This window comes from Ornithorhynchus anatinus, chromosome 1, assembly GCF_004115215.2.
Source record: "Ornithorhynchus anatinus isolate Pmale09 chromosome 1, mOrnAna1.pri.v4, whole genome shotgun sequence".
NCBI classification, from domain to species: Eukaryota; Metazoa; Chordata; class Mammalia; order Monotremata; family Ornithorhynchidae; genus Ornithorhynchus; species Ornithorhynchus anatinus.
The window spans coordinates 115,859,503-115,875,095 of NC_041728.1; the positions used below are offsets into that span (position 1 = coordinate 115,859,503).

A 15,593-nucleotide genomic window follows, 5' to 3' on the forward strand; every position below is an offset into this window, starting at 1 on the left:
ACTTACTACGTACCAAGCACTGTACCAGGTCCCGGGGTAGATACAGAATAATGAGGATCTAAGAAGAAGTGAGATCAGACATTGGATCCCCATTTCACAGATGAGGAAACTGAGGCCCAGAGAAATTGAATGACTTGCTCAAGATCACAGAGCAGGCTTATGATGGAGTGAGGATTAGAACCCAGATCCTCTGACTCCCAGGCCCGTGCTCTTGCCACTGGCCATGCTCCTTCTCCCGTTAACAATGATAGGAGGTGCTGTCATTGGCTGTCAGGACACTCCAGCCAATGGGAAGCATCATGGCCTATTGGTTAGAGCCCGGGCCCAGATTCAGAAGGTCAAGGGTTCTAATCCCGGCTCCTCCACTTGTCTGCTCTGTGGTCTTTGGCAAGCCACTCAACTTATCCGTGCCTCTGTTACCTCATCTGTAAAATGGGGATTAAGATGTGAGCCCGATGCGGAACAGGGACTATGTCTAACGCAATTTGCTTGTATCCACACCAGCACTTAGTACAGCACCTGGCACACTGTAAGCGCTTCACAAATGCCACTATTATGATTATTATTATTATCACTCCAAGGACCATCTCGTCCATCTTCCTACACCACCCAGAATGTATTGGAATTCCACCTGTTCTTGAAGGTCATCCTGAAAGAAGAGACAACCACCTTCTTTGCTATATATGTGCCAGCACCGAATGTACACTCCCATCTGAAGGTTCTTATTTATATCTCTACTAGATCATTTCTGCTGCAGTTCCATTCCGAGAAGATTGGATTGGCTTAGTGGAAAGAGCACGGGCTTGGGAGTCAGAGGACCTGGGTTCTAATTCCAGCCCCACCACTCGTCTGTTGGGTGACCTTGGGCAAGGTCAACTTCAACTTCTCTGCCTCAGTTACCTCATCTGTAAAATGGCTATTAAAGCTGTAAACCCTACATGAGACAGGATCTGTGTCCAACCTGTTTAAACTTGTATTTACCCCAGTGCTTAGAACAGTTCCTGGCACACAGTAAGTCCTTGGCAAATAACAAAAAAAAAAATCTATTTCTTCTTCTTGTGAGTAAATTTATATTAGGGCCTTGGACAGCATCATTCTCTTTTGTGATGGAGGAAATAACTTTAGAATGTCTTAGGAATATGTGGTGGCTAGATTTTCAGTTTGTTGTTCTCATCTCTAAAAAATTATCTAATATCAGAGACTCCTGCTATTTCCTAGAATACTAAAGCAGAATACAGTACGTTTATTTCAGGGTGTCAGGAAGGAATGAATTCCCTAGTCTAATTTACCAATGGACTGTGAACTAATGGTGAAATCTCACTTTGGGGAGAAGAAATCCTGAAATATTTACAGAAAACTAATTTTCCCATCTCATTCTCCTCCTCCCTGCAACTCAATTGCATTTAGAACAGCACGTTCGTGTGGGTACCCTCTGAACCTGTCCTTAATTGAAGAAAATTAGAATGGAACTTGTACCTCTCTCTTTAAAGACAGATAGGAAAAATACACACCAAATGCTCGCCAAGAGAAGCAGTATGGCCTTGTCGATAGGGCATGGTCCTGAGAGTCAGAAAGACCTGGATACTGATCTTGCCCCCACCACTTGTTTGCTGTTTGACCTTGGGCAAGTCTCTACTGACATCTCTACTTTTATGTCCTGCCATCACCTCCAATTTAGCATTTCCAAAAAACCCTCCTTATCTTCTCACCCACCCCTTATCCTTCCCCTGACTTTCCCTTCACTGTAGATAGTACTGTCATCCTTCCTGTCTCACAAGGCCAAAACCTTGGCATTATTCTTGAATCCTCCCTCTCATTTAATCCACATATTAAATCAGTTACTAAATCCTGTTGGTTCGACTTTCACAACATGGCTTGAATCTGCCCTGTCCTCTCCATCCAAACTGTTACCCCATGAATCCAAGCACTTATCCTATCCCACCTTGCTTACTGCATCAGCCTCTGTGCTGACCTCCCAACCTCCCATCTCTCCCTATTCCAGTTCAAACTTCACTCTGCTGCCTGGATCATTTTTCTACAGAAATGTTCAGGCCATGTTTCTCCACTCCTTAAGAACCTCCAGTGCTTGTTCATCCACCTTCACAGCATTTATGTACGTACCTGTAATTTATTCATTTATATTAATATCTCCCTGTCTAGACTGTGAGCTTACTGTGGGCAGAGGATGTGTCTGTTTTTATTATATTATACTGTATTATACTCTCCCAAGTGTTTGAAACAGTGTCTATACACAGTAAGCGCTCAGTAAATACAGTTGACTGACTGACTGAAGTCACTTAACTTGTGGAAAGAGCATGGGCTTTGGAGTCAGGGCTCATGAGTTCGAATCCCAGCTCTGCCACTTGTCAGCTGTGTGACTGTGGGCAAGTCACTTAACTTCTCTGTGCCTCAGTTCCCTCATCTGTAAAATGGGGATTAAGACTGTGAGCCCCACGTGGGACAACCTGATTCCCTTGTGTCTACCCCAGCGCTTAGAACAGTGCTCGGCACATAGTAAACGCTTAACAAATACCAACATTATTATTTCTAGGTCTCAGTAAAATGGGGATTAAGACTGTGAACTCCCTGTGGGACATGAACTTGGTCTAACCCGATTATCTCATATCTACCCCAGTGCTTAGTGCAGTGTCTGGCACATAGTAAGCACTTAACAAATACTATTCAAAAAAACAACCTAAAGTTGTTCAGAACTTGGATCTAGGAGAGAAAAAAACCCAGTCTGCAAAGCTCCAGTGGACTAAGCCCTCAGTATAATCACTATTAATTAAAGGCATTTCCTCAAATCACTTTGATAGTCCTTGAATTTGTTTATATTCTCCTACCATGCCTGAAAGGGGTCTGACTGCCCTTAGCTATCTTGAAAAAAAAAAGCACTCTGCTTTTCTTTTTTTTTTTCCATTTCCCTATACTTACCCTCAGTGTAACATCCTTGAAACCTTGTTGAGCTCATTAAAGCAGATGGGAGCAAAGTCTTGGTGTGCCTTAAGTACGTGTGTGTACACCCTTGCCCCCACCCCTCCTCGACCCTCCTATGTACACACACTTTGAGTAAATTCTTAAATTATGCTGATCAGGTAGATGCACTCTGACAATTTCTGAGGGCTTCAGTCAACAAGGTTGCAAGTTTTTTTGTTTGTTTGGTGTTTTTTTAGTGTGACTTCTGTCACTTCTTGAATTACAAGTCAGGGTGTATGTGCTTATAGTGGTCAATTTGCCTGAGGAGCCATAGACCAAGACTGGTGACTCTGGATCGGTGAGAGCTTTTTAGGAATAGGTGCATAGTAATAATTATGGTATTGGTTAAACATTGACTTTGCCAAGCATTGTTTTAAGTTCTGGGGTAGATACAAGGTCACCAGGTTGTCCCATGTGAGGCTCACAGTCTTAATCCTCATTTTACAGATTAGGTAACTGAATCACAAAGAAGTTAAGTGGCTTGCCCAAGGTCACACAACAGACACGTGACAGAGTCGGGGTTAGAACCCACATCCTCTGGCTCCCAAGCCCATGCTCTTTCCACTAAGCCAAACTGCTTCTCATCAAAACAGAATCCTCATATGCCACAAGCAGTGTTTAACCAGAAGTCCCACGGAAGGGAAATAGCAATAATTCCAAATGCATCTGTGGAGGAGCATAAGGAACAGCAGAACAGTTGCCTGACTGTCCATTGCTTTTACCATCAGTCCATGCTGAGGCGCAGAAAAGAAACCTTTGGTAGTTATTTGCAGCTGTCTCTAAGAGTTACTTATTTTAAGCCCAAAATGCCATTTCAAAATGCCTTGGGAGAGGCATGGAGGATGATTTTGAGGTCTCTCACTGGAGGAAATTGTATTCAGTGGCTAGTGGTAAACAGTAACCGTGTCTCACAAAGAATAAAGCTGGTGCTAATTATTTTTTCATATCGCAATCAACTTGGACTTAGAAAATCTGGGAGTTGGGTGATTCATTCTAAGTTACTCCCATGTGTTGTCTGTCTTCCCAGAAGATCTAAGTGTTTCATTCTTGATTCATTGAATCGTACTTACTGAGTGCTTACTGTGTGCAGAGCACTGTACTAAGAGATTGCAATATCAAAACATGTCAATTACATGGATTCTAATCCCTACTCCACCACATGTCTGCTGTGTGGCCCTGGGCAAATCACTTCACCTCTCTGGGCCTGGGTTACCTCATCTGTAAAATGGAGATTGAGACTGTTAGCCCCAGGTGGGACAGGGACTGTGTCCAACCCAATCTGCTTGGATCCACCCCAGCCCTTCGTACAGTGCCTGGCCTATAGTAAGCGCTGAACAAATACCATAGTTATTCCTCTTTTTATTATTAGTATATGAATACATTCCCTGTCCACAATGAGATTATAGTCTAGAGGGGGAGACAGACATTTATATAAATAAATAAATTACAGATATGTAATAAATTACAGATACGTAAATATATTACAGATATAGACAGTCATCAAAGTAGTGTTTACAGGAAAGCCACCCATGGCCGTTTTAGGGATGGAAAAATTGTGAGAATGAGTGATGACATGTCTCACCCAGCAATCAGGTCGGTGACGGATCCTAGATCTGACCTCCATTCTCTCGTCGACTTTCCAAAGTCCAGACTGGCTTGTGCATTCATCTAGGCTGATGTTGTGGGACTTTTTTTAATTTTCTAGTTAATTTGGTCCTTTCCTTTATGGTACATCATCTCCAGTTTTAAAGCAGTTGAATTTGATTGACCCCTGCTAGTATTGGCTACGCTCAGAGGTAAAGGTCAATTTAAATCATGTTTTTATGTTCTTGGTAGTATAATCGGGGAGGAAAATTAAGAGAACCAGCCTGTTTGCTCATACAGCATATGAAATGACACAAATTATTCGACCAATCAACCATGGATCTGCTGCCTTGAAATGGAAATTGATTCCGTGAGTTTGTTCTCTGCCATCTTTTACATCACACTTGTCTTTACTACTGTCCTAGAGAAGGAGAGCAAATGTCGAAAATGGCGAAAATCTTGATTTTGTGTTTGGCTTTTCTGGTTGGTTTGAGGATTTAAATTTAGGATAAGGGTTCCCATTAAGCTGCCTGAAGTGAAGTGACCAATTCCATTCACTGGATGCCTCTCGATGTATCACTGGAGAATGGGTTTGGAATTGGAGGATTAGGGGGTTTCATTGGGAGTCCCAGAACTACCAGATAGTTCCAGAAATCCCTCAGTTGCCTGGGGGAATTCCAGATTAGTGGTTAGCCTAGACTGGAACAGATGTCCTGAACCTGGTTAAGAGTCCTCTAAATCTACCCCAGAACCAACCCCAAAGCTTTTAAACCATTCCTAGTGGCCCTGAAGGCAACTCAGTGTGTCAGAGAAGCAGCGTGGCTTAGTGGATAGAGCACGAGCCTGGGAGTCAGAAGGACCTGGATTCTAATCCCTCCTCCAACTGTAAACTCGTTGTGGGCAGGGACTGTGTCTGTTTATTGTTGTATTGTATGCTCCCAGGTACTTAATACAGTGCTCTGCACACAGTAAGTGCTCAATAAATGCGATTGAATGAATGAATAAATGCTGTGTGACCTTGGGTAAGTCACTAATCTATATCTCAGTTACCTCATCTGTAAAATAGGGATAAGAATGTGAGCCCCATGTGGGAAAGGGATTGTATCCAACCTGATTAACTAGTATCTATCCCAGTGCTTACAACAGTGCTTGGCACATAGCAAGTGCTTAACAAGTACTATTATTATTATTATTCCAAGCTCAAAGTTTCAATCTCCAAGCTGGACAGGGACAGTAAAGGAACTCCACTGAGTGGGTAAGTTATGGCTGCCACTGTGGCTTCAATCGGAGGAGAAATTAACCCTGCTGTGGATTTTGGCGCCCTGACATTTATCAGAAGTAAAGAGCAGAATCTTTAAATAGCAAAGCAAAGTCACTTGTATTCCATCTCCTTGCAAGGCCTTCATTCTAATTAAGTATTTCCTAGGGTAAGACCTGTCATTGTGGGAATGATAAAGTTTTGAAAGATTCTCATTTTAGTTCAAAACGCTATGATAAAATCAATAATTGCATTTGACACAGTCTTTTTTCTCCAATCAGAATCAATGATGTCATATAAAAACTTGTCAAATAGAGGTGGTTTGCTAGTAGCATTCTCTAAAATGAGCCCTGTTTTTGAGCCAAACAAGGTTGGTCAATTTTTTGGATAACAATAATTGAAAGGTTCTCAACAAATGAATATTTGAGGGAACTTTGCTTCACAACAAGCTCTTCTGAAAAGACCCGCCAATTTACCTGAAAATGACAGTGTCTGCTGTCTCCCAGAGGTAATCGGGAGTTCTATTGTATGATTGCTGCAGCGATTGTTTTTTCAGAAATTCTGCTAATTTAAAAACAATGGAAGGTAATGGTGGGCTCTGAAGTGAAAGAGATACCAATTAAGCAAATCTGTTTGAAAACAAGATGGCCTTAGTTGCTGATCTAGGCTGTCAAATTGTGCTGAGAATGAATGGATTCCTTTAACATAATGCTGAATGCACAGCTCTGGCCTTAATGGACACGCAGGGTAGTTTTTCAGAGATAGAGCTGCAACATAACTCCATTTTCAAAGTAATCTCACTTAACTTGCACCACAAGTGAGCAGTTTTGGGTTTTAAAGATTGCTGAGGGTTTATTTTTGGCCATTCAGCTTGAAGAAATTCTTGACTAAGCCGAAAGTATATGAAGTTTATAACGTGGGCAGGTACCTAATTTTTTTCCAATGACTTGAAAGCCTGCCTGGTCTATTGTGTATTCAAAAACTGATAATATTCGGAATCACAGGAGGTAGCAGCGTCTGTATCTTTCTGTAACTGGCCCCGGGGTATTCATTAACTCTAGGGCGTTTGAGTCCTGGACTCTAGAAAGATCTTTTCTGAAGAAACTAGAGTTTATAATCACACCTTTGTCTTTTAACTGTTATACCCCAGCCAAATCTTGAAACATTAATTTTGGTAGGTGCTAGTTAAACACCTACAAGTAAAATATTGTCACATAATCTGCCCCAATGTATTGCTGCACAGGTGAAATCAATGGAATTATCTTTTAAGAATATATTCATGGTATGACTCTCCAGGGTCCCTTTATGTGTGACCATGTGTGAGGCAGCATGGCCTGGTCAAAGAGCATGGGCCTGGGAGTCAGAGGTTGTGGGTTCTAATTCTGGCTGTTACATGTCTGCTGTTTGACTTTGGGCAAGTCACTTAACTTCTAGGTGCCTCAGTTATGGGAAGCAGTTTGGCTTAGTGGAAAGAGCCCAGGCTTGAGAGTCAGAAGTCGTGGGTTCTAATTCCTGGCTCCCCAACTTGTCAGCTTGTGACTTTGGGCAAGTCACTTCACTTCTCTGTGCCTCAGTTACCTCATCTGTTAAATGAGGATTAAGACTATGGGCCCCATGTGGGACAACCTGATTATCTTGTATCTACCCCAGCACTTAGATCTGTGCTCAGCACCACGTGGTAAGTGCTTAACAAATGCTATTATTATTATTGTAAAATGGGGATCAATATTGTGAGCCCCTTGAGGGACAAGGACTGTGTCCAACCTGATTACCTTGTGTGTACTCCAGTGTTTAGAACAGTGCTTACCAAATAGAAAACGCTGAACACATACCACAGTTATTATTATTATTCTTATTATTGAAAACGGACCACATTTTTTCCCAACAGGAGCATTTTGAGTTTGCTTCTCTCCTTTGCTCTGGAAATGTGATTTCCTTGTTTATGAAGAGAAAGAGATGTCTTTTGCCGGCTGGAGGGGAGACTTGCTCCCGATCTGTACAGATCCAGGTGGCTTCTGACTTTAATCCATAATATTTGAGCAACAACTGTGTGCAGAGCACAGTACTAAACACTTAAGAGAGAATAAGAAAGGTAGAAGCTGTGATCTATACCCTCAAGGAGCTTACAATTTAATTGGGGAAAACAGACACAAAATGACACCAGGAGGTGGAAAATGTTTAAATAGTGTTGATACATCGACATGATAGTAATAATAATAATAATTGTGGTATTTGCTAAGCTCTCCCCATGTGCCAGGCACTGTACTAAACGCTGAGGTGGATACAAGCAAATCAGGTTGGACACAGTCCCTGTCCCATGTTGGTCTACAGTCTCAATCTCCATTTTACAGATGAGGTAACTGAGGCCCAGAGAAGTTAAGTGACTCGCCCAAAGTGGCACAGCTGACAAGCGGTGAAGTCGGGATTAGAACCCATGACCTCTGACTCCCAAGCCTGTGCTCTTTCCACTGAGCCACGCCAGTGAAATACCCAACTTGTCACCATTATCCCTGACCTCCCCACAGCCCTCAGCCTGTCCTAGCCTACATCTGTCTTCTCTCCATGGTCATAACCTTCCAACTGTCACTTCAGTACTTTGGCCCTCACAAGCTCTTCTAACGCTTCTGTACATAGAGAAGCAGTGTGGCTTAGTGGATAGAGCACAGGCCTGGGAGTCAGAAGGACCTGGGTTCTAATCCCAGATCTGCCATATGTCTGCTGTGTCACTTTGGGCAATTCACTTAGCTTCTGTATGCCTCAGTTGCCTCATCTGTAAAATGGGGATTAAGACTGGGAGCCCCACGTGGGACAACCTGATCACCTTGTATCCCTCCAGGGCTTAGGACAGTGCTTTGCTTAACAAATGCCATCATTATTTTTATTAATTTTATCAGAAGGATGGGCTTCAGACATTTCACCACAGACCCCCTCCTCTTGCAAGTGATATCCTGTTTTCATGCTGTGTGCAGGGGTGCAATGGCTTCTTCATGTTATATGGAACAGCACACATGCTCACCTCAGCACCTCAGCATCTATCTGGGGGAGGGGTGAACCTCTGACTCACCCCCTTTGCTTCATTGCCATTACTTTCTCCTCCCACGTCTCTGTCAATCAATCACTGGTATATACGGAGTGTTTGCTATGTGCAGACCACTCTATTTAAGTACTTGGGAAAGTATAATCAATAAATTGTATTTATTGAGTGCTTACTATGTGCAGGGCATTGTACTAAACACTTGTGAGAGCCTAGCTCTCTCTGCCGACTTTCCTCTCACTGGCCTGAAACATCCTTTCTCTTCATATCCAAGAAACAATTACTCTTCCTACCTTCAAAGTCGTATTGAAGGTACATCTCCTCTAAGAAGGCATCCCTGACTAAGCCCTCATTCAGTCACTCTTTCGATCATGTTTATTGAAAGCTTACTGTGGGCAAAGCACTGTGCTAAATGCTTGGGAGAGTACAATATAATAATAAGCTCTCATTTCCTCTTTCCCACTCCCTTCTGCATCACCCTGATTTGCTCCCTTTATTCACCTCTCCATCAGCCCCACAACGTTTTTGTACATATCCATAATTTTTTTTATATCAATGTCTGTCTCCCCCTCTAGATTGTTAGATCATCATGGGCAGGGAACCTGTCTGCCAATTCTGTTGTATTATGCTCTCCCCAATGCTTAGTTAAGTGTTCTTCCCACAATAAGTGCTCAATAAATGCGACCGATTAATCGATTGATTGATTCATGGCGGGGGAAATGCCAGAGCAAAAGAAAACTAGAACTGCCCAGAACTCCTACAACTGACCTGGTTGAAAAGAGCCTGGGCTTGAGGTCGAGAATCTGGGTTTCACGCATGGCTCTACCACTTGGCTGCTAAGTGAACTTGGTCAAGTCATTAAACTTCTCTGGGCCGCAGTTTCCTCATCTGTAAAATGGGGATTCAGTTCCCATTGTCCCTCTTACTTAGACTGCGAGCCCCATGTGGGACAGGGACTGGATCCAACTTGTTTAACTTGTTTCTACCCAAGTGCTTAATAAATACAATGATAACAATGATAATAATTTTAGATGTAGAATTTAAAATTCTCCTTACCCTTTGGCACCAGCACCTTCTGTTTGAATCCCATTATGGGGACTTTGGGACACCAGAAAATTGTTCATATTAAAAGAGTTCCAGTCCTACCATTCAACCACCTGTTTGAAGCAGCTGAATTAGCCCCGAAAAAAAGCCAGTGTCTTAGGACCGCAGTGGGCCTAGAAGCATGAAATCATTCATAAGCTCTTTCCTCCCACTTTTTTGTGGTTTTTGTTGTTCGCATGAGAAACCCTTTTCTTAAGTCCTGCTCTCCTCCTCCTCCTCCTCCTCAGCTTGCCCTTCCCCCACCTCTTTTCCGGGGGCCAAAGTTTGTTACCATGACAATCAGTGCACAGGAAACTTACTTTCCAGGAAGTTTAAACATCTATTTAGAGATCCAATTAGACAACTGAGACTTCAGGTTCTGAACAGTACTGGGAAAAGTGCTTCATGGTTGGCTAGGCTATACAGCCTTCTATTTATAGTTCATTAACAGTCATTGTCCACAATGGCCTGTCCCATGGTTCTTTAGTTCCAATCTATTTAATAATAGCAATTATGATACTTGTTAAGCACTTACTCTGTGCCAGGCACTGTTCTAAGCGCTGGTCCATATTGTTCTAAGTCCCTGTCCCATATTGGGCTCACACTCTTAATCCCCATTTTTTACAGATAAAGTGACCGAGTCCCAGAGAAGTTAAGTGACTTCCCGAGGTCACACAGCAGTCAAGTGGTGGATTAGAACCCATGGCTTTCTGACTCCCAGGCCCATGCTCTGTCCACTATTCCATGTACTCGATGTTCGTTCAGTCATTCAATTGTATTTATTGGGCATTTACTGAATGCAGAGCATTGTACTAAGCACTTGGGAGAGTACAGTACAACAGTAAACAGAAACATTGGGCTTTATTCCTTTTCATCTTTATATGAACCTTTAGAGCTATAATTTCATAATCTTTTTTACCATTAGGAATGAAATTACCTTCTTCAGCTGTCTAAGTCTTTCAAACCTTCTTTCCAGTAAAAATTGGTTTCGTATAGGCACACCATTCACAGGTCGACCTAATTAGGAGTCATCAAGCATGTCTGCAGTCCCTCAGGCTGGAGGTCACCCCTGGATTGCCTTGCTCTTCAGCGTTCTCCCCTGGGCTGCAGCTGGAGCACTTCAATCATTCAGCACATCAAGGTGTCTTCTGTAATCACCGAGCTGGAGCTGAAACTTAAATTTTGGAAGCCCGAGCCCCCCTTGGCCTAGAAGACCCTGAGGATAGGAGAGAAATTGGAAAGTTTCTTTTTCACAAGACCTCTTCATTTAAAGAATTAAAGAATCGGGAAAGGGATGCCCCAGATTCTTGAATGTCATTGTTGACACTTATTAAACACTAGCCGTGTGGCCGAGTGAAAGGGGCATGGTCTGGGAGTCAGAAGACCTCGGTTCTAATTCTGACTCTGCCACTTGTCTGCCATAGCACCTTAGGCAAGTTGCTTTGCTTCTCGGTGCCTCAGTTTCTTCATCTGCTTAATCCCCACTCCCTCCTACATAGACTGTGAGTCCAAAGTGGGATAGGGACTATGTCCACCCTGATTATCTTGTACCTACCCCAATGCTTAGTTCAGTGTTTGGCATGATTAATAATAATATGAACAAATATAATGATAATAATAATGATATAAACAAACAAGCAACTTGGCCTGATGAGACCTCAGGATTCTCATTTTCCTTTTCTGAGTTGTCTGGTTTCCTGCATTTCTTTTACATTAGATTCTACCACTCTCTCAGCTTCTTTGAATCCTAGCTAAATCCTGGGCACTGATTCATGAATATTTGGTTTCCTGGACTCCACTTACTTGCGGCTGGGTTGGATGACAAATCCAGAGGCACCGAGATCAATAAAACCATTAGTGGAATAGCTTCCAGCTCATTTCACAGGCTGGGGAGTTGCAATAAGATCAAGGGAGAGAGTCCTGGGTTGGAAAAATCTCAGTAATTCAAAAGAAAAGAGCAATATCTCCCTGTACTAGCAAAAGCAAGACAGATATCCTGAAAATATCACACTTCCCTTATTTTATCGTTTGCTTTTGTTTTCCTTGAAGGTGTCAGGGGGAGACACAGAACTATGCCCCACTGGAGTAGCATAACTTCTGCTCCTCTATAGTCGTGGGTGGGGAGAAGGTGAATCAATTAGTCAGCTGTATTGAACATTTACTCTATGCTGAGCACTGTACTGAGCACTTGGGAAAGTGCAGTACAACAGAGTTGGTAGATGCAATCCCTTCCCACAAGGAGGCTGAGCTCACGATTTCATTCATTCATTCACATTTATTGGGCACTTAGTGTGTGCAGAGAACTGTACTAAGCGCTTGGGAGAGTACGACATGACAAAAAGCAGATACATTCCCTGCCCATAACAAGCTTACAGTTCGACTGAAGTCTGGAAAGCCTAGTTGCCCTCTTTTGGATGAAACTTTGCTGTTGTTGTACATTCCCTGCCTCATACAGGTCATTAATCTTGAGCAGGATTATACTATATTGCACTATATTATGAAATAATTATGCATTTATTAAATACACCTACACTGACTACATCAAGAGGGAAGACTCAAGAGTTAATCATTTTTATTGGCAACGTTTATTCAGTGTACTAAGAAATGGAAGTGTGTATGTGGTGGTGGGGTTGGACCCAAAGACTAGGTTCTTTTTCTTCCAAATCCTCAAGAACATCTTAAAAGGTTCAGGGCTTTCTGTCACATTTTCCCAGTTCTCTGACACAAGGCAGATGGTTGCAGCTTTGTCTTTTAGGAGAGGAAGCTACAAGTCTTGAACATCAATCAGTCCGTCAGTCATCAGTCCATCAGTCATACTAATTGAGTGCTTATTGTGTGCAGAGCACTCTACTAAGCACTTGGGGGAGTACAAGATAACAGAGTTGATAGATACATTCCCTGCTTCATATAGGTCATTAGTCTTGAGCAGGATTATACTATATTGCACTATATTATGAAATAATCATGCATTTATTAAATACACCTACAAATCTCAGATACCATGGTGTAGTAGATAGAGCATGGGCCTGGGAGTTAGAAGGTCATGGATTCTAATGCCGGCTCTGCCGCTTGTCTGCGGGGTGACCTTGGGCAAGTCACTTTACCTCTTTGTGCCTCGGTTACCTCATCTGTAAAATGGTGATTGAGACTGTGAGCTCCAAGTGGGACAGGGACTGTGTCCAACCCGATTTGCTTGTATCCACCCCAATGCTTAGTACAGTGCTTGGCACAGAGTAAGCACGATTATTATCATTATTAAAGCTGCATACTATTTCAAAGTGGAATTCTAGGATGAGTTGTATCTGGTAATCCTGTTGAAACTAGATCAGGTTATGTCATTATTCCAGTTCAACCTCACACTGTTCATTCTGAAACAAACTATATGTGGTCATTTAAAGCTCCCTTGAATGTTTCTCTCCACTAGGCAAAGATACTTATAGATGTGCAAGAGGGAATGCTAGGTAAAGCCCCTAAATTAAAAAAAAAGTAATTTAAACCATTGCTGTAAAAATTAAGGAATACTAGTCAAACACACTCAGTTGTCCTGTAGTGTGGGATGTATTCTTGGAAAGCCCTGCATTATGATAAAGGCTCATTGTATTCATGTGCACAAGCCATTTTGTCCTGTCTGAAACCAAACAGACTCACTTCCCTGATTCCCTTCCAAAATTCAAGTTCTAACGTGGAGTAAAAATTTCCATCAGGGCAGAAGTTTTATGTGAACTCTCTGTAAGGCTCTGTGTCCTATCAAGATTTGATATGGCCGTTTAAAAGAAACATTTTACCTAGCTTCTTTTAAGGCAAAGCATTGGCTTGAACTTTTCAGTCAGTTATGAATTTAACTGTGATATAACTTTGGGCTTCCATGTTGTTGTTGTCTTATGCTGTCGAGTCGTGTCCGACCCATAGTGACATCATGGGCACATCTCTCCCAGAACGCCCCACTTCCAACTGCAGTCGTTCTGGTAGTGGGTTTTCTTGGTAAAAATATGGACGTGGTTTACCATTGCCTCCTTCCGCATGGTAAACTTGAGTCTCCACCATCGACTCTCTCCCATGACTCTGCTGCCCGACACTGGTTAGTTTTGACTTGTAGCAGATTGCTTTCCATTCACTAGTCACTGCCCAAGCTAGAAATGGAATGGGTAGGCCTCTGCTTGACTCTCCCTCCCACAGTCGGGACTGGTAGAGTACTGGAAACTTTCCAGGCACGACCCTGAGAGGGGGTGGGCTTCCAAGGTAGTGTTCAAAATAGGGTTGCCCATCCTAGCTCCCAGTGAGAACCACTGAGATCACGGGAAGACTTTCTGCTTTGCCCTGCCCTAGGACCTCGAGACAGATTGAGACTTGTCCAGCTTGGTTTCAGGTCCTCTCCAATTCAGAGAAATGTTTTGTTTTTGTTTTGTATTTTGGGTTTTTTTTGTTGTTTTCTTTATGGTATTTGTTAAGGGCTTATTATATATCAAGGATTGTTCTAAGCACTGAGGTAGATCAGGTTGGACACAGTCCCTGTCCTTTATGGGGCTCACAGTCTAAATTGAAATGAGGAGGATTTAATCTCCATTTTATAGATGAAGTAAATGAGGCACAGAGAAGTTAAATGACTTGCCCAAGGTCACCCAGCAAGCAATTGAAAGAGTTGGGATTAGAATCAAGGGCCTCTGATTTCTGGGTCCATGCTCTTTCTACTAGGCTATGATGCTTCTCATACGTTTGCGGGAGGTAGATAATTCAGAAGAGTGGAAACCTTTTGAAAAAAATAATATTTTGTTCTTGATAGTGTGTTTAAACACTCAAAGTGGCCTAGCAGAAAGAGCATGTGCTTGGGAGTCAGGGGACCTTGGTTCCAATCCTGGTCTGCCAGTTGCCTGCTGTGTGTTACCTTGGGCAATTCACTTCATTGCAGTGCCTTCATTTTCTCATCCATAAAATGGGAATTCAGTAAGCAATTTCCCTCTCAGACTGGCTTACAACAGTGCTGTGAGAGGGCCTGGGTTGGGAATGCAGCTGCCTGGATCCTCACATCGTCTCGTGACCTGAGGTTTCTGCCATTAGAGGCGGCTTCAGGCCATTAGAGGGAGTGAGGAGGGTTGACCTGAGGTTTCTGCCATTAGAGGCGGCTTCAGGCCATTAGAGGGAGTGAGGAGGGTTGGAAAGAAACAAGGATGCAGGAGGGGGACCAAATTATCAGTGAGGAGGAGAGGTAGGACCTGAACCCCATCACTTTCATGGTGGGCCCTGGTCATAAATCGTAAGCTCATCGTGGTCAAGGAGCGTGTCCGCCAACTTTATTGTATCGTACTTTCCCGAGTGCTTAACAGAGTGCTCTGCACACAGTAAGCGCTAGCGTGGCTCAGTGGAAAGAGCACGGGCTTTGGAGTCAGATGTCTTGGGTTCGAATCCTGGCTCGGCCACTTGCCAGCTGTGTGACTGTGGGCAAGTCACTTCACTTCTCGGTGCCTCAGTTCCCTCATCTGTAAAATGGGGATGAAGACTGTGAGCCCCACGTGGGACAACCTGATTCCCCTCTGTCTACCCCAGCGCTTAGAACAGTGCTTGGCACATAGTAAGCGCTTAACAAATACCAACATTATTATTATTATTATTATTAACAAATACCAACATCATTATTATTATTATTATTATTATTATTATTAA

The 15,593-nt window shown here is 42.8% G+C and overlaps 1 protein-coding gene and 1 non-coding gene across 2 annotated transcripts in view; one reads left to right on the forward strand and one right to left on the reverse strand.

Moving 5' to 3' along the window:
• SPSB4 (splA/ryanodine receptor domain and SOCS box containing 4) overlaps positions 1 to 15,593 on the forward strand; it is a 204,144-nt gene that overhangs the window by 126,194 nt on the left and 62,357 nt on the right. The gene's annotated exons all lie outside the window — the stretch shown is intronic.
• Positions 14,024 to 14,161, reverse strand: LOC114817476. Its single transcript, XR_003765332.1, has one exon. It is a non-coding gene; the product is annotated as a small nucleolar RNA SNORA7 (small nucleolar RNA).